This window comes from Rutidosis leptorrhynchoides, chromosome 1 (assembly GCF_046630445.1).
Source record: "Rutidosis leptorrhynchoides isolate AG116_Rl617_1_P2 chromosome 1, CSIRO_AGI_Rlap_v1, whole genome shotgun sequence".
NCBI lineage: Eukaryota > Viridiplantae > Streptophyta > Magnoliopsida > Asterales > Asteraceae > Rutidosis > Rutidosis leptorrhynchoides.
Window position 1 is genome coordinate 113,357,711 of NC_092333.1, and position 24,932 is coordinate 113,382,642.

Here is a 24,932-nt window from a genome sequence, read left to right on the forward strand (position 1 = left end):
TGTTTTGTTGCTAGCTTCCTAATCCGAATTTAGATGATGAATTCTTGTTGGTGTTCTTGAGAGAAAAAGGGAGTAGAAGAAAGATGGAGATGTTGAAATGAGAGGAGGAGGTTGAAGGTTTGACTAGTTGACCTAGTCAAATCTTTGGCCTCTTGGCAAGTTTAGTCCCTCTAATTTGGATCGGGTGCGTGAATTACCTAAACGAGATAATTTAAAACGCGTATTAACGGGAGATGTTATAAACATATAACGGAGTTTAAATTAGTATAACGGAAAAGTAAATGGAAAAAGGCGGGATGTTACATTACCTACTCCTTAAAAGAAATTTCGTCCCGAAATTTAAGTAGGCGTAGTAGTCGTTGTTTCTTCCTCGAGATCTTGTGTTTCCGAATTCACGAATAGATGAGGATACTTCCTTTGCATTTGATCTTGCCTTTCCCAAGTAAACTCGGGTCCCCTTTTGGCGTTCCAACGGACTTTAACAATCGGGATTCGGCTTTGTTTCAATGTCTTGACGGAGGTGTCCACAATTTCAACCGGTTCCTCCACAAAATGAAGTTTGTCATCAATAGTAAGTTCCTCGAGAGGAATGACGATATCGGGTTCGGCAAGACACTTTTTCAAGTTAGATACATGGAAGGTAGGATGAACGGAGTTCAATTGAGGCGGAAGATCTAAACGATACGCAACGGTTCCAATACGCTCCAAGATTTCGAAAGGACCAATATACCTTGGATTCAGCTTCCCGCGTTTCCCAAAACGGATTACACCTTTCCAAGGCGCGACTTTTAACATTACTCGGTCACCGACTTGAAATTCAAGATCGTTGCGTCGTTTGTCGGTATAGCTCTTTTGACGACTTTGGGCCGTCCTAAGCCTATCTCGGATTTGAACGATTTTCTCGGTGGTTTCGTGAATGAGTTCGGGTCCGGTGATTTGTACGTCACCTACTTCGGCCCAACAAAGAGGTGAACGAAATTTTCGGCCATATAGCGCTTCAAAAGGTGCGACTTTAATACTCGCGTGATAACTATTGTTGTAAGAGAACTCGGTGAGAGGTAAGTGCTTGTCCCAAGCTTTTCCGAAATCAACCACGCAAGCTCGTAACATATCCTCTAAGGTTTGAATTGTACGTTCGCTTTGTCCATCGGTTTGAGGATGATATGCGGTGCTCATGTCTAAACGCGTTCCCAATGCTTCTTGCAAAGTACGCCAAAATCTAGAAACGAAACGGCCATCTCGGTCGGAGATAATCGATAAAGGTACACCGTGTCGGGCTACGATCTCCTTAATGTAAAGTTGTGCAAGTTTCTCCATTTTGTCCGTTTCTTTCATGGCAAGGAAGTGTGCGGATTTGGTGAGACGGTCAACAATAACCCAAATGGTATCATAACCGCCCGTCGTTTTTGGTAGCTTGGTGATAAAATCCATCGTTATCCTTTCCCACTTCCATTGCGGGATCTCGGGTTGTTGAAGTAGTCCGGACGGTCTTTGGTGTTCGGCTTTGACTTTGGAACATGTCAAACACTTGGAAACATAAGTAGCTACGTCCCTTTTGATGTTCGGCCACCAATATAGTTGTTTAAGGTCGTGGTACATCTTATTGGCACCGGGGTGAATCGAGTATCATGACTTATGGGCTTCATCTAAAATAAGGCTTCGTAGGTCCCCATAACTAGGCACCCAAATCCTTCCAGCGTAATATCGGAGTCCGGTCTCCCTAATTTCGAATCGAGAGACGAGAATGTTCAAGAGCTCGTGTGAAAGGTTTTCATCCTTGAGGGCCTCATCTTGGGCTACACGAATTTGACTATTGAGGTTGGTGTGTGTAACATCCCGCGTTTTTCCGTTAAATTTATTTTTAACACCGTCTTTTTCTTTTAAATAATACCTTTCGTTATTTAAATTCGTAGTTTCCGTTGACTAACGTTCATAATAATTCCGTCATTTAATTATAACATCTCTTGTTAACTTGCGTTTTAAAAATATTCGATCGGTTAAATCCCGCACCCGCTTTGAAACTCGAGGGACCGGAGTTGCCAAATGGGCAAACTAGTTGACTAGGTCAACTAGTCAACCCATTTCATCCATTTCCATCATCTCCCTCATCCCTTTTCTCTCCATCTCAAGAACACACACACAAACCCATTCCATTCATTCATCATCTAAATTCAATCTTGGAAGCTCACAACAAATCCGATTACATATTTGGAATCCTCTCTTCATCCTCTACAATTTGATACCAACTTCATCTCGTTTGGGTAACATTTCTAAAACTCTAGATTTCTCTAAATTCGTGTTTTTGATTTGAAATGGTGTTAGTTAGTGTCTATGGCTCGAGTCTAACATGAATATATGTTTGGTTTGCTCGATTTGTTGTTTTTGGAGTAACTAGCATGAACTTGAAATGGGTGTGCTTAATCCTTGATTTTGGATGAGTTAATGTTGTTAGATTGTTAAAGTGCATGTTTTAATTGTGTTACTAGTATCACTAGCTTCGTTTTGATGCGTAGGTTGATTAAGAAAACTTCAAAAACATGAATATTGATTTTGTGATGTTTGACTAGGGTTTGATAGTTCTTGACATGAATTTTTGGATGCTTGAATGCCATGGAATGTTAATTATTAGTGTTTAGTTGTAATGTATGTTTCATTACCTTCAAAACGGCATATCATATGTGTGAATTGGTTTCCCGAAACTCAAATTGCATTTGATGAACTTGAAACCTTGAAATGAACGTTTAATGATCACTTGATGAGTTTTCGGCTATTGTAAATGATGTTGTCGTTTGATGATAAGTGCTTAGTTGTGTTCCTTGTCAAAAGAGCTTTCCAACGGTATAAGATACGTCTTCTAGTTGTTTACGGTTTGCGTTTTATGGTTATTTGAAGTTTTGACCAAGACTTGAACCTTGAAACTGACCAGGTGCCAGACCACGTGTTATGTCGCGGCGCGACACATCTGGCCGCGGCGCGGCATATGCCGTGGTCAGATTCTGACCTATTTTGTCAAATTTCGAAAAATGTTTGCTATGCTACGCACCTCCGATTAACATGTAACTTGGCCAACATGCTCATATATGACTTCTAAGCTTAGAAAAATAGTTCGGGACCCGACCCGAACGTGTTGACTTTTCGTTGACTTTGACCAAGTTTGACTTTTTGTCAAACTTAACCAAATACTTATGCAACCTTTCTAACATGATTATTTACTAGTATCTTGCATGAAACTTGACGATTTGATTCACATGCTAATATAATCGAGTCGTAACGAGCCATAGGACTAATTGAACATCTTTGACCGTTTGTGTTTACCGTTATTGATATAACCTATATGTTTAGGTCAAGACTAGCTTTGTCTTTGCACGCGTCTACTTGTTGAAGTACTTTATTAACTCTTGCACTCAAGGTGAGATCATAGTCCCACTTTTACTCTTTTTGAACTTATATTGGGATGAGAAAACATAAACGATTCTTTTGAACTAAGTGAACACAAGAACGGGAAAACAAACATTCTACATACGAGTTTAGAACAAAATCCTCAATTCGATTATCATTAGTTACACTTGCCGGGTGTAAGCGAGAACTTATGTTATATGGCCATATGGGTTGACAACCCTCATCTTTGACGGTTCGCTACCGTCTACGGATGAAATATATTTTCGAGAATCAGTGTTTGTTCTAGCACTAAGTGATGGGGTATACAATGGAAGGAATGTTAAGCTTTGATAATTGGGTGCTCGTGAAACAAACTTTTGGAATGTATTACTATTATTTCATTGATGCAAATCTTGTGGTTCACTTGTACTTACTTACTTAAACCTATGATTTCACCAACGTTTTCGTTGACAGATTTCTATGTTTTTCTCAGGTCTTGCACGATATGTGAAACATGCTTCCGCTTACTATTTGATACTTGCATCCGATGTCGAGTATACATGCATTTCATGGAGCGTCTTTTGACTTTACTTTAGACCGTGTCGCCTAGACTTCAATCGTACTTCTAACGTTGTAACTTAACTTTTGGTTGAACAATTCTTGTAAACTTTGAAACAATCTTTATTTTGAAATGAAGGCGACATATTTTGGTCAAACGTTATCTTAAAGACTTATAATCAGGTAATGGGACCCACGTAGCCGACGCCGTCACTTGACGATTTGTCGGGGTCGCTACAGGTGGTATCAGAGCCTTGGTTGTAGGGATTTAGAGTTCATTTGTGTTCACCCCGAGTCATAGGGTACATAGGTGAATCTAGACTACAACCGGCATATAGATTGAAGTAGGAATTACTTGACTATTTGTGCATTTATACTCGAACTCTTCTATCATATCTAACTCGTATTCGATCTTGATCTTACGTTGATAAATTTTGTTGACGCGCCATCTTGACTTTATAAAGTAATGTTAAATGCACATGTAAATCAGGGTAATATAATTTCCGGGATTATATTACGGTGATTCACATGGACGTTCCGACATTATGACATAAAGAATTTAAGGCGAGTCAAGGAAAAATTTCCTCTTTATCTTGATTTCCACATCACGATTAGTATTATTGATAATACTAAACAACGGTATTCTTGTGTCATGAAGGAACAATGGCTCACCAAGGTCAACACAATACCCCTCCCGAAACTCTCGAACAAGCTCTTCAACGAATGATAGCCACCGCTGTGGGAGAGGCAGTGGCCGGTCACTTCTCCAACAACAACAACAATCATGGGGTCGGTAATTCAAACGGGGGGGTGCTCCTACAAAAACTTCATGAAGTACAATCCTCCCACTTTCAATGGAACCGAAGGACCGGTTGCTCTCACCCGATGGTTCGAACAAACAGAAGCCGTTTTTAGTATAAGCGGTTGTCGGGACCAAGATAAGGTCAAGTTTTCCACCCTCACTTTCACCGGCATTGCTCTCTCGTGGTGGAACAAGTACGTACAATCAGTGGGTATCGATGAAGCCCTTACACTCTCTTGGGCCGAATTAAGAGAAAGAATGATCACCGAATACTTCCCGCGCGAAGAGACTCGAAGGCTCGAACAGGGGCCAAGAAATTTAAAAATAGCCCGAGATGACCTCGAAGCTTATAATCAACGGTTTGCCGAACTAACCTCCATTTGTCCAAACCTCCGGGCTCCCGGGCCCCAAGGAGTTGAGTTTTACATGGATGGCCTCCCTAAGAGCATTCCACACGGGGTAATGCCATTAAGACCCGCCGACCTACAAGAGGCTGTGATGATAGCCCGCCGATTTATAAAAACGGTGGATGAAATTGAAGCGCTGGCACCAACGGCCGAGGCCCAACCAGTTAACAACAAAAGAAAACAGGAAGCCTCTCCATCAAGCAACCACAACCACAACGACTCCACCAAGAAGCCTTTCACCCCCGGCGGCAGGAAAAATTATGCTGGAACACGACCTTTTTGCAACACGTGCCACAAACATCATTATGGAAAATGTGGCGGACCATTTTGCATCAAGTGTCAAAGAAGTGGCCATGTGGCCCATAGTTGTAAGGGTGCCGCCCCCGTCGCTAAAAAGGTGCCCAGTGCACGCAGAAGGGGTGCTTGTTTTGAATGTGGACAACTGGGTCATTTTAAGAATGCATGTCCCAAGAAGAACGCCCACCCTAATGTACGCAAATGAGCTTTCAACCTTAACACATAGGATTCCCGGAACGACAATTAGTTACGGGTACGTTCCTTCTCAACGACTCTTATGTTTCATGTTTATCCGATTCGGGTATCGATAAATGTTTTGTATCCAAGGCTTTGGAGCCTACTCTTTGCACTCCACCCCTCCCCCTAGATATTACTTACGCCATTCAAGTGACCAACGGGAAACCATTGCGTATCGATAAATTTTATCGGAGGGAGTACGTTAGACTTATTGGGTAGGTAATTTGAACTTTGATTTGACATCTATAGAACTAGGGAGCCCAAAACCTATACGTTAGGAAGAGAATGTTTTCCCCACATATATGTGATTCTAGTGAACTAAATGATTTCCGTTTAAGAACCGATATCCTCTTTCCCGTATCAACAACCTCTTGAACTGTTACACGGATCTCGCGTATATTCTAAAATCGACCTTCATTCTGGTTATCATCAATTGAGGGTTAAGGGAGAAGATGTCTCCTAAACCGCTTTCCGAACTCGCTACGATAGTTATAAATTTCTTTTAGTGCCGTTCAGTTTAACTAAGGCTCCGCCCGTATTCATAGACCTCCGGAACCGCGTATGCAAACTTATCTAGACAAATCCGTTACCGTACTTATAATTGATGTTTTAAGCTATTCAAGCGGAAAGGAAAAACGGACAACGTCTCCGTCTTACGCTCGAACTCTTGAGAAAAGAGCAACTCTATGCCGAATTCTCCAAGTGAGAATTTTGGTTAAACAAAGTCCAAATTCTAAACCATGTTATTAGTGGTCAAGGTAAAAAAAAAAAAAAAAAAAAAAAAAAAAAAAAAATTAATTAATTAATTAATTAATTTTGGAGAAACCCTCACGACTCCGACTTGTATTCGTAAAATTTTGGATCTCGCGATTATTACCAAAGATTAATTTCCAATTTTTCCCGTATCGCTCGTCCTTTAACCTCGTTAACGTACTAAGGGAAAGAATTAAACATTTTTCGTGTCCGGACTTTGAACGTGATTTATTTTTTTTTTTTCACACCAACCTTACTAGATAAATTCGTGTGGCACAAAATGGAACTCAAATATAGAAATACTTCTACGTGAACGCCTGAAAGGCAACCCCTCTCGACTCGAAATCAAGGAAGCTGAAATTCGTTATTTTACACGGAGAATTTGAATACTTATTTATGGATCCGATCAATCTTCTCGTTATCGCGTACCACGATACATAGCTCTGCTATTTCACCGTTACCGTCTGATATTACTGGAAATTAAGATAACACACAATCCAACGATACTTCACTCTTCTTTGACTTAACGCCCTTGTGTTTCTGATAATCGGTCAACTATTATTCAACCCCGAACTATACAACTACGTGTACTACCTCGTTTCTCTTTCAGACTTCAACTTTTGACAACTAGAGGCACGTTATAGCAACCTCGAGATGTAAACTCATCCTATTCTAAGTCCTCATTTCACTACTATCTTTACCGTTCGCATTTCCGTTTAAAGAAACTCCTTGTAACATTTCTCCATGGATAGAGAAACTCCTCATATTACATAAGTATTCGCCACGAGGGTGAATAGTCCTAACGAACATTTCTCGAACCCTAACTAACTTGTTCAAACGTATCTTAAGAGATTCTATTCCAACACGGTGTATCTTTGTCAATTATTCTGTATCGAAATACTCGTTTCACTTCTAGTTTTACAAGAAACCTTGGGAACCCGCTTAGACATGAGTACCGCGTACCACCCACAAACTGACGAACCGAGCAAACGAACGATTTACGTCTTGGAAAGACATCTCACAAACTCGTATTGTCACCTTTAGTAGATCACTCTTACAACAGTAGTTACCACTCGTGTGTTCACGCGCACTTTTCGAAACCTTATATGACCGCTAATGTCATACCCCTGTTCATTTAACCAAAGCATCAACCACCGAAATCTGAACTCCATCAAGAAACAACAATTGAGATCGTTCAAGTCCGAGAAGGGCTCGAGACAACCCATTGTTGCCAGAAGAGTTATACCAAACTTAGAGGAGAACCTCACAAATCCCAGTGTGTAACCGCGTAATATTGAGAACCCGCACCTTGGAAGGGTGTAATCCGTTTCGGGAATCAGGGAAAGTTAAACCCGCGACATTGTTAACCCTTTTGAAACCTTGGGGCGTATTGGAACCGCTCCCTACTGTTTAGAACTTCCGACTCAATTAAGTTTCCGTTTACCCTACATTTCGTGCAACAAACTTAGAAACGTGTCCTGCGGAACAGGAACGTGCAATCCTGCTGGATACATCAACTATCGATGACAAACTTCTCTTCATAGGAAAACCAGTTGAAACTGGGGATCGTAAAAACCGAACCTTAATGCAACGTAAAACCCTGACTATCCAAATTCATGAGAACCCTCAAGAACGTACTTTCACTTATTCATAGCATTGACAACGTAAAGTCTCGAGTAAGAGATATCGACTACTACTTCCAACTAAATTTCGGGACGAAATTTCTTTTGAGTTGTGGATAATGTAACATCCCGCGTTTTTCCGTTAAATTTATTTTTAACACCGTCTTTTTCTTTTAAATAATACCTTTCGTTATTTAAATTCGTAGTTTCCGTTGACTAACGTTCATAATAATTCCGTCATTTAATTATAACATCTCTTGTTAACTTGCGTTTTAAAAATATTCGATCGGTTAAATCCCGCACCCGCTTTGAAACTCGAGGGACCGGAGTTGCCAAATGGGCAAACTAGTTGACTAGGTCAACTAGTCAACCCATTTCATCCATTTCCATCATCTCCCTCATCCCTTTTCTCTCCATCTCAAGAACACACACACAAACCCATTCCATTCATTCATCATCTAAATTCAATCTTGGAAGCTCACAACAAATCCGATTACATATTTGGAATCCTCTCTTCATCCTCTACAATTTGATACCAACTTCATCTCGTTTGGGTAACATTTCTAAAACTCTAGATTTCTCTAAATTCGTGTTTTTGATTTGAAATGGTGTTAGTTAGTGTCTATGGCTCGAGTCTAACATGAATATATGTTTGGTTTGCTCGATTTGTTGTTTTTGGAGTAACTAGCATGAACTTGAAATGGGTGTGCTTAATCCTTGATTTTGGATGAGTTAATGTTGTTAGATTGTTAAAGTGCATGTTTTAATTGTGTTACTAGTATCACTAGCTTCGTTTTGATGCGTAGGTTGATTAAGAAAACTTCAAAAACATGAATATTGATTTTGTGATGTTTGACTAGGGTTTGATAGTTCTTGACATGAATTTTTGGATGCTTGAATGCCATGGAATGTTAATTATTAGTGTTTAGTTGTAATGTATGTTTCATTACCTTCAAAACGGCATATCATATGTGTGAATTGGTTTCCCGAAACTCAAATTGCATTTGATGAACTTGAAACCTTGAAATGAACGTTTAATGATCACTTGATGAGTTTTCGGCTATTGTAAATGATGTTGTCGTTTGATGATAAGTGCTTAGTTGTGTTCCTTGTCAAAAGAGCTTTCCAACGGTATAAGATACGTCTTCTAGTTGTTTACGGTTTGCGTTTTATGGTTATTTGAAGTTTTGACCAAGACTTGAACCTTGAAACTGACCAGGTGCCAGACCACGTGTTATGTCGCGGCGCGACACATCTGGCCACGGCGCGGCATATGCCGTGGTCAGATTCTGACCTATTTTGTCAAATTTCGAAAAATGTTTGCTATGCTACGCACCTCCGATTAACATGTAACTTGGCCAACATGCTCATATATGACTTCTAAGCTTAGAAAAATAGTTCGGGACCCGACCCGAACGTGTTGACTTTTCGTTGACTTTGACCAAGTTTGACTTTTTGTCCAACTTAACCAAATACTTATGCAACCTTTCTAACATGATTATTTACTAGTATCTTGCATGAAACTTGACGATTTGATTCACATGCTAATATAATCGAGTCGTAACGAGCCATAGGACTAATTGAACATCTTTGACCGTTTGTGTTTACCGTTATTGATATAACCTATATGTTTAGGTCAAGACTAGCTTTGTCTTTGCACGCGTCTACTTGTTGAAGTACTTTATTAACTCTTGCACTCAAGGTGAGATCATAGTCCCACTTTTACTCTTTTTGAACTTATATTGGGATGAGAAAACATAAACGATTCTTTTGAACTAAGTGAACACAAGAACGGGAAAACAAACATTCTACATACGAGTTTAGAACAAAATCCTCAATTCGATTATCATTAGTTACACTTGCCGGGTGTAAGCGAGAACTTATGTTATATGGCCATATGGGTTGACAACCCTCATCTTTGACGGTTCGCTACCGTCTACGGATGAAATATATTTTCGAGAATCAGTGTTTGTTCTAGCACTAAGTGACGGGGTATACAATGGAAGGAATGTTAAGCTTTGATAATTGGGTGCTCGTGAAACAAACTTTTGGAATGTATTACTATTATTTCATTGATGCAAATCTTGTGGTTCACTTGTACTTACTTACTTAAACCTATGATTTCACCAACGTTTTCGTTGACAGATTTCTATGTTTTTCTCAGGTCTTGCACGATATGTGAAACATGCTTCCGCTTACTATTTGATACTTGCATCCGATGTCGAGTATACATGCATTTCATGGAGCGTCTTTTGACTTTACTTTAGACCGTGTCGCCTAGACTTCAATCGTACTTCTAACGTTGTAACTTAACTTTTGGTTGAACAATTCTTGTAAACTTTGAAACAATCTTTATTTTGAAATGAAGGCGACATATTTTGGTCAAACGTTATCTTAAAGACTTATAATCAGGTAATGGGACCCACGTAGCCGACGCCGTCACTTGACGATTTGTCGGGGTCGCTACAGTGTGAATGGTGATGTTTAAAGCTCGGACACGAAGAGGCACCGCTCTTTCTTTTCGACTTAAGGCATCGGCTACTACGTTTGCCTTCCTGGGATGGTAACGAAGCTCGCAATCGTAATCGTTCAGATTCTACGTTTGCCTACTGTTAGCCCCGTGATACTAGTATTGTTTTTGAGTGAATTTTTTTTTTTTTTTTTTTTTTATCAATCATTCAGATTCTATTTGATTCCTCTCCTTTAAATCGAATTATGTTTGTTGAGTATTATATTGGGGTTAACAGATAAAATGACAGCTAATATGACTAAATTTTCATTTGTTTTCTAGTTAAAATACTCGACACAATATTCGTTTAGTACAAAATTAAAAAAAAAAAAAAAAAAAGCGAATATGACCATAATTATTTAGACTATAGTCGCAACTTCTAGTATTTGCCATAATTATTTTTACTTTTAGATTTCTAGGCTTTGCCGTAAAATCCCTTGAGTACTTTTTCTTTAGATTAAAATTTAGGTGCCTTAAAATTTTGCGACGCCATTTTTCGTGCTATTTTCTTATTTTTTTTTCTTTCGACGCCTTTTACCTATGTATCAATTACAATTCCAATTAGTAATCTCTATTTGTAGTTTTAATTTTAAGATAGTGATAGTTATAAAGTTGGATTAACCGCGTGTTTACAAACCACTCTTCGTCTTTTTCATTTTTCGACACTTTTCGACGCGCAATCTTTTTCTCTCTTATTTCTCGCCATTCTAGTTTTTAGGACTTAGAATTTTTTCTACTTCTTCTCTAAATTTCTTAAAATTACGAAAATTTATTTTAAGTGGTTAAATTGATAGACATCAAAATTTTCTGGTTCGTAGTAATAGTTGGATTTGTACGTGGACCGGGTTATTGGAGCCAAACAGTCCTCAATTATATTGAGACCAAACGAATCCTTCCCCTCTGCTGCATCTTTTGGCTATTCGAAACGTGGGCAAAAATCAGAAAAGTCTATTAATTGGATAGCTTATATAAGTTTTTCTTATTACTTTTAAAAACTAATAGGATATTCAGTGAATGCACCGAGCAAGACGTTCATCACCTTTTGTACGTTCACCACCTGTAACTAGATCAAGACATTTAGCAAATATAACCGCCGTTGATTTTTCTTTAGAATCGTCATCCAGTCGACCAAGTACTTCAGTTCAAATTTCCGATAATCCATTTTTTGAACCCGACATCACAATTGAGAATCCGGAAAATATTCAGGAACGGTTCATAGATCCTGAACCATTAAACTTTCCTCCGGAGCCACCAATCATTCAAACAGAGATTGTTGAGGAACGAACCATTAAATCAGAATCCTCTAGTGATTCGGATACAACAAATCCAATCATGGAAAATCTAGAACCTCTAAGTATGGAAGAACGAATGAGAGTTAAGCGCACTGGCCAAGGTCACGCCATTATTAAACCAGAAGTTAATGCTTCAGATTATGAAATTAAAGGACAAATCCTACACATGGTAACTAATCAGTGCCAATATAGTGGTACGCCAAAAGAAGATCCCAACGAACATCTTCGTACCTTTAATAGGATCTGTACACTATTCAAAATCCGAGAAGTAGAAGACGAACAAATCTATCTCATGTTGTTTCCCTGGACTTTAAAGGGAGAAGCCAAAGATTGGTTAGAATCGTTACCTGAAGGGGCGATTGACACATGGGATGTTTTAGTTGAAAAATTTCTTAAACAATTCTTTCCGGCATCCAAAGCCGTAAGACTTCAAGGAGAAATTGTTATGTTCGCGCAAAAGCCAAATGAAACATTATATGAGGCGTGGACAAGATTCGGAAGGATGTTGAGAGGATGTCCTCAACACGGTTTAGACACTTATCAAATAGTACAAATATTCTACCAAGGTGTCAACGTTGCTACACGGAAAGACATCGACATAACAGCTGGTGGTTCAATTATGAAGAAAACCGCAACTGAAGCTTACAAAATTATTGATAACACAGCATCCTACTCACATGAGTGGCACCAAGAAAAAGATATCTTTCGATCATCTAAAGCGGCTAGAGCTGATTCTAGCCATGACTTTGATTCCGTTTCCGCAAAAATAGATGCTTTCGAAAGACGAATGGAAAAGATGAATAAAGATATTCACGCAATACGAATCAGTTGTGAGCTATGCGGTGGACCACACTTATTGAAAGATTGTCACATTGAACCAACATTGGAACAACGAGAGAATGTTTCCTATATGAACCAAAGGCCTGGAAATAATTATCAAAATAATTATCAACCGCCAAAGCTAAACTTCAATCGAAATCAAAACATTCTTTACAATCCAAAAGGACCCGAAAATAACTGGTACAACCAACAAGGTCCGAATAACCAACCGACTCAAAACAACACTTTCAATCAACAAAGACCTAGCTTATATAAACCACCACAACAACCCGAAGAGAAAAAGCCAAATCTAGAAGAAATGATGGCAAAGCTAGTTGAATCTCAAACAAAATTTATTATATCTCAAACCCAAACGAATGAGAGGTTTGATCAGTCATTAAGAACTCAACAAGCTTCCATTTTGAATCTAGAAAAACACGTAGGTACTCTTGCTAGCATGATGAGTGAAAGGGAACAAGGAAAGCTACCGAGTAATACTGAAGTAAACCCTCGGAATGAGAATGTTAATATGGTGTCAACGAATTCTGAAAAACCAGCACCAGAAGATGGGAAGGTTTTAGATGTGAGTAACAATGAAGAAGTTACACCACCACCACCACCACCCGAGTATGTAAAGCCAGTGGTGACACCATACAAACCACCCATCCCGTTTCCAAGAAAAGGAGTTGAGTATGAGCAAGTAATAAGTAATAAAGATTGTGATACTTCTGGAAAGAAGAAGAAGAAAAATAATAAGAAAGTGCAAGAAACAAAAGCCGTAAATATAAACCCGGTGAAGACAGTTCCACCAAAACCTCCACCTAGGGTAGGTGATCCGGGTGAATTTATTGTTCCTTATCTACTTAGTGATTGTGTCATGTATAATGCACTAGCAGATTTAGGTGCAAGTGTGAGTGTTATGTCTCTTTCATTATATAAGAGATTAGGAGTAGGTGAGTTAAGCCCAACGGATATGAGTGTTCGACTCTTTGATCAAACCATTAAGCACCCAGTTGGAATTGCTGACAACCTACCCATTCAAGTAGGTAATTTAACCTTTCTAGTCGAATTCATTGTCATTGACATAGAAGAGGACCCAAACATTCCTCTAATTTTAGGTCGACCATTCTTAGCGTCCACCGGGGCGTTCTTTGATGTAAGAAACGGTAGAATGACACTTAGTAGTGGTGACAAATCGATCACCTTTATGATTCGAAAGTCTAAATCTCCACCAACCAAAACCGTTGAACCAGCAAAAACGATTGGTAAGAACCATGTTGTTTTACCAACTCCAACGGTAGTGCTTAACAATAATAAAACGCCTAAGTGTGGGGAAAATGAAGTAACACCTAATGATGACATGATAACAAAGAACCCCGTTGTTGATACGAAATTAAATTACCCCGTTATTAATAGTTCAATGAAGAAACTTATTAAACGGATTCGCGATGCTATAACCAAGGGGAACTTTAAGTTATGTAACCGGTTAGTATCCAATCTATAGCCTAAAGAAAAGGTGAAGCTAGTTGAAATTGTGGATATTACACAGGAATCCGACCAATGGCTTAAAGAGAAAGTCACAGATATGCAAGTTGATTATGGACCAAGAGAAATTGACGATGAAGTTAATCACAATTTTGACACCACAGCTACCTAAGTGTGGGGAGATTCAAGTGTTCTAAAAAGAAAATGCTATCTAGAGTTAGTTGTTCTGTTCTCGTGTAGTTCTGAGAATGGAATCCGAGTGGTCTTTTCCACTAGCAGACACTAAAGAACTAGTTTTCTCCCTCCATTCTGAATTTTTGTTTTGTAGGTTTTATATAAAATTAATATGTTTTTTTTTAATTTAAGTTTTGTGTGAATTTTAAAAACAAAATTTACTTTAATTCATTAAGTTGAAAAAAATGATTTCTAAAATTCGTCGTGAGTTGAAGACTAGGTCATTAAGCCGAAATTACTTTACCCGAGGGCGGGGCGACAAATTTTGTTATCATTATTTTTAATTTTATTGATTTAAAGTATGCCAAAAATATTATACTTTATAAATTTTTGAAAAGTGGGGTTATAAACCAAACTTCAAAAATATATATATATATATATATATGTTTGTATTTTATCTTATGTACAAAACAGGGTAAAACAACGCACTTTCAAAGACTGTCATTAAAGTTCAGCAAAAGGTACTAATTTTGACGACAAGACGCAAAACAACAAATATGATATAACAAATGAAGGAATGAACGATGAGGCGCCATCTATCATTCGACGAGCTTTGTAATTACAAACTCGGTATTTTTAATCACTTTTCTACGCTAATCACCCTCATGAATTTAAATTATAGTCTGATTTCATGCAAATGAGGGCATTGCATGATTTTAAGTGTGGGGAAGGGTTATAAATTCTCTCGGGTTTACACTTAGTTTATTTGCCAAATTTTGTGAAAATTTGAAAAATTTTCAATTAAATGAAGTCAAAATCATGTTTATACATATTTATGAACGGTGAAAACTAGGTGATAATACCGAAATTATCGTTACATCGGAAAGGACATAAATTGAGAAACAACCTAAAATGCTTGAATTCATTTAAAATGGAATAAAGGAGAATAAAAAGGCAAAGAAAGAAACTAAGTGTAGGGAGAATGTACCAAGTTATTCAATTAAAAACTATCTATCACATATCTTTGTACAAGATTATTGCAGGTACTTTTGTTTTGGATGATACTAATCAGTTTTACCCGGTTTACTGTAATATATTTGAAAGAAAGATGGATCTACACGATGAATCAATTCCATCATTAAAAGGAAGTAAAGTCTTCCGAAAAAGACACGCGCTTCTTGATTTAGGTCATGAAGTTGTCGTCCAGACCAGCTGTAGGTTGACGAAAAACCTAGAAAAGTCATCACTAAAATCAGCAGGAAATCCACGGACCTCAGCATCAAACAGGGTCGCCAAGTGGTCAGACTTATCCTAACCATGAGAGGGTCTGTCTTGTAAAATGGGGAGGGCACCGTGCAAATTAGCTTGATAAGACTAATGAATCAGATCCCCAGAAAGGATAATCTCCTTAAAGATTAAAAATCAGCTTTTAAGACTGATATTACTCAATCCTAGAGATTGACCTTAAAGATTGAGAATTCAAACTCATGGAATTCAATGATATCTAAACTCGAGCTTGAACGAGAAAATATTTTGATCAAAAATACAAACCGATTTGTTTTCTGAAAACCCATTTTCAATGCGTTCATTACCATTGAACGTAAAATCCTAGGAATTCACCTGGAATTCATTAGGTCACCTGAACCAAATCGGGTGTCAACCGTAAGAACGGTGGTTGCATAGCATGGTCGGAGACAGGACCTTGTGCCAGACCGAAAAATCATAGGATGATCTTTACTATCGCTCCTACCAAGGATAGTTCTAGCATCCGACACGTTAAAAGACCATAATCAAATGCATGTCACGGGACATTGCCTTAACAGTTTCTTGTTCATCGCTTTCCTTTACAACCGGACGGTAGTTTACCGAAAGGTAATATACGGAACAAGTAAACTGGATGTGTGCTTTCCGATATCGGGATAGCAGTGGATTACACGAGCCTAAAAGTTTTAGCCAAAATAATGATCCACAAATATATTTTGCAACATCAATCATGGATCAAATCAGAAAACTTGTCTAGGGTAAAATCTAGCTTGAATTTTCAAAAGATCAAATGTTTTCATAAAGATCCAATTTCCTTAAGGATCTACATTTTCATAGTCATGTGGGACTGTAAACCGCCTTTCAAATGTGCACTTTGCTTTGGAAACCGAAAGTAAATCGGCTATTTGATTGCAAGTGTCGTTGACCTAAACCCAAGGCAACTGTGGATGACACACCCACCTTTAACCATGGTTCTATTGTTAATATCATTGTTTATACCGCTCTATCAAAATCACTGATGTACAAAGTGTGAAGAATAAAGAAGTGATTCGTGTGATGTATTATATTATTTCAAGACTGTATTGCTTGAGGACAAGCAACGCTCAAGTGTGGGGATATTGATAAGGCTAAAAAAGAACATATATTTCATAGCAAAATCCCCCAAGAAAGACAAGATTTTAGTTGCAATTGTTCCATTTTCAAGTAATATTCGTTTATTTTAAATAAGTGCGAAGACAAAAGGCGAAAACGAAGAATTGAAGACACAAAGGTCCAAAAAGCTCAAAAGTACAAGATACAATCAAAAAGGTTCAAATTATTGATGAGGAACATCTAAAAATGACAAGAGTACAAGTTACAAAACGCAAAGTACAAGATATAAAATTGTACGAAAGGACGTTCGAAAATCCAGAACCGGGGCATGAACCAACTTTCAGCGCTCGACGCAACGGTGTAAAAATTACGAGTCAACTATGCACAAGAATAAAATATAATATTTAAATAATTCATAATAAGAATAATATTAAATAATAAAAAGTTGTTAATTGAGCATAGTTCAGGGGTCATAAGCGAAAATTCAAATTTATAATTTGCCTATAAAGGCGACGTATTACGATCAATAGAGGGAGACTTTCCTTTCGATCATTTTTTCTATTTTTTTCTTACTTTTCTATATCAAATATCAATATCTATATTTATAATTCTCTATCATAATGTTAATGTAATCAGATATAACAATAATCTTAATTTTAATTTTAAATTATGATAATAATAAGATTTATGATAGAGATCGTTTGAGTGTGTAAGTCGAAATTCTGTCCGTGTAACGCTACGCTATTTTTAATCATTGTAAGTTATGTTTAACCTTTTTACATTAATGTCTCGTAGCTAAGTCGTTATTATGCTTATTTAAAATGAAGTACTCATGATGTTGGGCTAATTACTAAAATTGGGTTATTGAACTTTGGACCATAATTAAGGTTTGGGCAAAAGACCGACACTTGTGGAAATTGGATTATTGACTATTAATAGATGGGGGGTATTGTCTAATTGAGTGACAACTCATTGGAGTCTGTCGAACCTATCTTCAAATTAATTAACCTAATAATTAATAATGATTATGGTTGTCCTATTTAGTGACGTTCATATGGAATCTGTTATAATCATTTAATTAATCAATTGGGTTGGGTAATTGATTATTCATTCTGATCAAGTGGATGAATTAATATTCATAAACTAATTAAAACAGGGGTGGATTACATACATTGATAACTGGTGTAATTGTTGACAGAAGTGATAACTGCGTCACAGTTTAAATCCTTAATCAGTTGGAATATTTGACTTCGGGTATAAGGGTAATTTGACGAGGATACTCGCACTTTATATTTATGACCGATGGACTATTATGGACAAAAACCAGATAGACGTATCAAATAAACCAGGACAAAGGACAATTAACCCATGGTAATAAATTAAAATCAACACGTCAAACATCATGATTACGGAAGTTTAAATAAGCATAATTCTTTTATTATATTTCTCATCGTATCTTTATTTACTGTCATTTTATTACTCGCAATTTTATTTACTGTCATTTTATTTATTGTCATTATTTTACGCACTTTAAATTATCGTCATTTATCTTTGCGCTTAAAATATAGAATCGACAAACCGGTCATTAAACGGTAAAACTCCCCTTTTATAATAATATTACTACTTATATAATTATATATATTTTGTATAAATATAGTTGTTAAAAATATAGTAAGTATCACCAGCTCCCTGTGGAACGAACCGGACTTACTAAAAACTACACTACTCTACGATTAGGTACACTGCCTATAGTGTTGTAGCAAGATTTAGGTATATCCCACTCTATAAATAATTAAAACTTGTGTCATATTTTGTAGTATTTTGTATTAAAAATAATACTATTTCGTACCCTCACGCTACATCATCAAGTTTTTGGCGCCGCTGCCGGGGAACGTTAAAACGCTATATTTTTAATTTATATTTGTGAAAATATAAGTTTTTAAAAAAAAAAAAAAAAAAAAAAAACGTTTAAAAAAAAAAAAAAAAAAAACGTTTTTTAAAAAAAAAAAAAAAAACGTTTTAAAAAAAACATTTAAAAAAAAACGTTTTCAATAGATAATTTTTTTTTTTTGTTTTGCGATACCTCTGTTTTACCTCCTTTCATTCAAGAACTAGGATTTAGATGGTAATTAAAAAAAAAAAACTTTTTTTATCATAAGGTTTCATTGTCATCAAGTGGTCCAATATGTTAGGTATTGGCCACCCTTGTCCAAGAGATTGGAATCCAATCTTCTTCTTTTTTTTTTATTCCTGGCCTACTGTTAGCCCCGTGATACTAGTATTGTTTTTGAGTGAATTTTTTTTTTTTTTTTTTTTATCAATCATTCAGATTCTATTTGATTCCTCTCCTTTAAATCGAATTATGTTTGTTGAGTATTATATTGGGGTTAACAGATAAAATGACAGCTAATATGACTAAATTTTCATTTGTTTTCTAGTTAAAATACTCGACACAATATTCGTTTAGTACAAAATTAAAAAAAAAAAAAAAAAAAAAGCGAATATGACCATAATTATTTAGACTATAGTCGCAACTTCTAGTATTTGCCATAATTATTTTTACTTTTAGATTTCTAGGCTTTGCCGTAAAATCCCTTGAGTACTTTTTCTTTAGATTAAAATTTAGGTGCCTTAAAATTTTGCGACGCCATTTTTCGTGCTATTTTCTTATTTTTTTTTTTTCGACGCCTTTTACCTATGTATCAATTACAATTCCAATTAGTAATCTCTATTTGTAGTTTTAATTTTAAGATAGTGATAGTTATAAGGTTGGATTAACCGCGTGTTTACAAACCACTCTTCGTCTTTTTCATTTTTCTACACTTTTTGACGCGCAATCTTTTTCTCTCTTATTTCTCGCCATTCTAGTTTTTAGGACTTAGAATTTTTTCTACTTCTTCTCTAAATTTCTTAAAATTACGAAAATTTATTTTAAGTGGTTAAATTGATAGACATCAAAATTTTCTGGTTTGTAGTAATAGTTGGATTTGTACGTGGACCGGGTTATTGGAGCCAAACAGTCCTCAATTATATTGAGACCAAACGAATCCTGCCCCTCTGCTGCATCTTTTGGCTATTCGAAACGTGGGCAAAAATCATAAAAGTCTATTAATTGGATAGCTTATATAAGTTTTTCTTATTACTTTTAAAAACTAATAGGATATTCAGTGAATGCACCGAGCAAGACGTTCATCACCTTTTGTACGTTCACCACCTGTAACTAGATCAAGACATTTAGCAAATATAACCGCCGTTGATTTTTCTTTAGAATCGTCATCCAGTCGACCAAGTACTTCAGTTCAAATTTTCGATAATCCATTTTTTGAACCCGACATCACAATTGAGAATCCGGAAAATATTCAGGAACGGTTCATAGATCCTGAACCATTAAACTTTCCTCCGGAGCCACCAATCATTCAAACAGAGATTGTTGAGGAACGAACCATTAAATCAGAATCCTCTAGTGATTCGGATACAACAAATCCAATCATGGAAAATCTAGAACCTCTAAGTATGGAAGAACGAATGAGAGTTAAGCGCACTGGCCAAGGTCACGCCATTATTAAACCAGAAGTTAATGCTTCAGATTATGAAATTAAAGGACAAATCCTACACATGGTAACTAATCAGTGCCAATATAGTGGTACGCCAAAAGAAGATCCCAACGAACATCTTCGTACCTTTAATAGGATCTGTACACTATTCAAAATCCGAGAAGTAGAAGACGAACAAATCTATCTCATGTTGTTTCCCTGGACTTTAAAGGGAGAAGCCAAAGATTGGTTAGAATCGTTACCTGAAGGGGCGATTGACACATGGGATGTTTTAGTTGAAAAATTTCTTAAACAATTCTTTCCGGCATCCAAAGCCGTAAGACTTCAAGGAGAAATTGTTACGTTCGCGCAAAAGCCAAATGAAACATTATATGAGGCGTGGACAAGATTCGGAAGGATGTTGAGAGGATGTCCTCAACACGGTTTAGACACTTATCAAATAGTACAAATATTCTACCAAGGTGTCAACGTTGCTACACGGAAAGACATCGACATAACAGCTGGTGGTTCAATTATGAAGAAAACCGCAACTGAAGCTTACAAAATTATTGATAACACAGCATCCCACTCACATGAGTGGCACCAAGAAAAAGATATCTTTCGATCATCTAAAGCGGCTAGAGCTGATTCTAGCCATGACTTTGATTCCGTTTCCGCAAAAATAGATGCTTTCGAAAGACGAATGGAAAAGATGAATAAAGATATTCACGCAATACGAATCAGTTGTGAGCTATGCGGTGGACCACACTTATTGAAAGATTGTCACATTGAACCAACATTGGAACAACGAGAGAATGTTTCCTATATGAACCAAAGGCCTGGAAATAATTATCAAAATAATTATCAACCGCCAAAGCTAAACTTCAATCGAAATCAAAACATTCTTTACAATCCAAAAGGACCCGAAAATAACTGGTACAACCAACAAGGTCCGAATAACCAACCGACTCAAAACAACACTTTCAATCAACAAAGACCTAGCTTATATAAACCACCACAACAACCCGAAGAGAAAAATCCAAATCTAGAAGAAATGATGGCAAAGCTAGTTGAATCTCAAACACAATTTATTACATCTCAAACCCAAACGAATGAGAGGTTTGATCAGTCATTAAGAACTCAACAAGCTTCCATTTTGAATCTAGAAAAACACGTAGGTACTCTTGCTAGCATGATGAGTGAAAAGGAACAAGGAAAGCTACCGAGTAATACTGAAGTAAACCCTCGGAATGAGAATGTTAATATGGTGTCAACGAATTCTGAAAAACCAGCACCAGAAGATGGGAAGGTTTTAGATGTGAGTAACAATGAAGAAGTTACACCACCACCACCACCACCCGAGTATGTAAAGCCAGTGGTGACACCATACAAACCACCCATCCCGTTTCCAAGAAAAGGAGTTGAGTATGAGCAAGTAATAAGTAATAAAGATTGTGATACTTCTGGAAAGAAGAAGAAGAAAAAGAATAAGAAAGTGCAAGAAACAAAAGCCGTAAATATAAACCCGGTGAAGACAGTTCCACCAAAACCTCCACCTAGGGTAGGTGATCCGGGTGAATTTATTGTTCCTTGTCTACTTAGTGATTGTGTCATGTATAATGCACTAGCAGATTTAGGTGCAAGTGTGAGTGTTATGTCTCTTTCATTATATAAGAGATTAGGAGTAGGTGAGTTAAGTCCAACGGATATGAGTGTTCGACTCTTTGATCAAACCATTAAGCACCCAGTTGGAATTGCTGACAACCTACCCATTCAAGTAGGTAATTTAACCTTTCTAGTCGAATTCATTGTCATTGACATAGAAGAGGACCCAAACATTCCTCTAATTTTAGGTCGACCATTCTTAGCGTCCACCGGGGCGTTCTTTGATGTAAGAAACGGTAGAATGACACTTAGTAGTGGTGACAAATCGACCACCTTTATGATTCGAAAGTCTAAATCTCCACCAACCAAAACCGTTGAACCAGCAAAAACGATTGGTAAGAACCATGTTGTTTTACCAACTCCAACGGTAGTGCTTAACAATAATAAAACGCCTAAGTGTGGGGAAAATGAAGTAACACCTAATGATGACATGATAACAAAGAACCCCGTTGTTGATACGAAATTAAATTACCCCGTTATTAATAGTTCAATGAAGAAACTTATTAAACGGATTCGCGATGCTATAACCAAGGGGAACTTTAAGTTATGTAACCGGTTAGTATCCAATCTATCGCCTAAAGAAAAGGTGAAGCTAGTTGAAATTGTGGATATTACACAGGAATCCGACCAATGGCTTAAAGAGAAAGTCACAGATATGCAAGTTGATTATGGACCAAGAGAAATTGACGATGAAGTTAATCACAATTTTGACACCACAGCTACCTAAGTGTGGGGAGATTCAAGTGTTCTAAAAAGAAAATGCTATCTAGAGTTAGTTGTTCTGTTCTCGTGTAGTTCTGAGAATGAAATCCGAGTGGTCTTTTCCACTAGCAGACACTAAAGAACTAGTTTTCTCCCTCCATTCTGAATTTTTGTTTTGTAGGTTTTATATAAAATTAATATGTTTTTTTTTAATTTAAGTTTTGTGTGAATTTTAAAAACAAAATTTACTTTAATTCATTAAGTTGAAAAAAATGATTTCTAAAATTCGTCGTGAGTTGAAGACTAGGTCATTAAGCCGAAATTACTTTACCCGAGGGCGGGGCGACAAATTTTGTTATCATTATTTTTAATTTTATTGATTTAAAGTATGCCAAAAATATTATACTTTATAAATTTTTGAAAAGTGGGGTTATAAACCAAACTTCAAAAATATATATATATATATATATATATATATGTTTGTATTTTATCTTATGTACAAAACAGGGTAAAACAACGCACTTTCAAAGACTGTCATTAAAGTTCAGCAAAAGGTACTAATTTTGACGACAAGACGCAAAACAACAAATATGATATAACAAATGAAGGAATGAACGATGAGGCGCCATCTATCATTCGACGAGCTTTGTAATTACAAACTCGGTATTTTTAATCACTTTTCTACGCTAATCACCCTCATGAATTTAAATTATAGTCTGATTTCATGCAAATGAGGGCATTGCATGATTTTAAGTGTGGGGAAGGGTTATAAATTCTCTCGGGTTTACACTTAGTTTATTTGCCAAATTTTGTGAAAATTTGAAAAATTTTCAATTAAATGAAGTCAAAATCATGTTTATACATATTTATGAACGGTGAAAACTAGGTGATAATACCGAAATTATCGTTACATCGGAAAGGACATAAATTGAGAAACAACCTAAAATGCTTGAATTCATTTAAAATGGAATAAAGGAGAATAAAAAGGCAAAGAAAGAAACTAAGTGTAGGGAGAATGTACCAAGTTATTCAATTAAAAACTATCTATCACATATCTTTGTACAAGATTATTGCAGGTACTTTTGTTTTGGATGATACTAATCAGTTTTACCCGGTTTACTGTAATATATTTGAAAGAAAGATGGATCTACACGATGAATCAATTCCATCATTAAAAGGAAGTAAAGTCTTCCGAAAAAGACACGCGCTTCTTGATTTAGGTCATGAAGTTGTCGTCCAGACCAGCTGTAGGTTGACGAAAAACCTAGAAAAGTCATCACTAAAATCAGCAGGAAATCCACGGACCTCAGCATCAAACAGGGTCGCCAAGTGGTCAGACTTATCCTAACCATGAGAGGGTCTGTCTTGTAAAATGGGGAGGGCACCGTGCAAATTAGCTTGATAAGACTAATGAATCAGATCCCCAGAAAGGATAATCTCCTTAAAGATTAAAAATCAGCTTTTAAGACTGATATTACTCAATCCTAGAGATTGACCTTAAAGATTGAGAATTCAAACTCATGGAATTCAATGATATCTAAACTCGAGCTTGAACGAGAAAATATTTTGATCAAAAATACAAACCGATTTGTTTTCTGAAAACCCATTTTCAATGCGTTCATTACCATTGAACGTAAAATCCTAGGAATTCACCTGGAATTCAATAGGTCACTTGAACCAAATCGGGTGTCAACCGTAAGAACGGTGGTTGCATAGCATGGTTGGAGACAGGACCTTGTGCCAGACCGAAAAATCATAGGATGATCTTTACTATCGCTCCTACCAAGGATAGTTCTAGCATCCGACACGTTAAAAGACCATAATCAAATGCATGTCACGGGACATTGCCTTAACAGTTTCTTGTTCATCGCTTTCCTTTACAACCGGACGGTAGTTTACCGAAAGGTAATATACGGAACAAGTAAACTGGATGTGTGCTTTCTGATATCGGGATAGCAGTGGATTACACGAGCCTAAAAGTTTTAGCCAAAATAATGATCCACAAATATATTTTGCAACATCAATCATGGATCAAATCAGAAAACTTGTCTAGGGTAAAATCTAGCTTGAATTTTCAAAAGATCAAATGTTTTCATAAAGATCCAATTTCTTTAAGGATCTACATTTTCATAGTCATGTGGGACTGTAAACCGCCTTTCAAATGTGCACTTTGCTTTGGAAACCGAAAGTAAATCGGCTATTTGATTGCAAGTGTCGTTGACCTAAACCCAAGGCAACTGTGGATGACACACCCATCTTTAACCATGGTTCTATTGTTAATATCATTGTTTATACCGCTCTATCAAAATCACTGATGTACAAAGTGTGAAGAATAAAGAAGTGA

At 36.8% G+C, this 24,932-nt stretch overlaps 1 long non-coding RNA gene across 1 annotated transcript in view; it reads right to left on the bottom strand.

Annotated features, from left to right (window-relative positions):
* Window positions 1–24,932, bottom strand: part of LOC139864098 (uncharacterized) — a 43,489-nt gene that overhangs the window by 11,497 nt on the left and 7,060 nt on the right. The gene's annotated exons all lie outside the window — the stretch shown is intronic.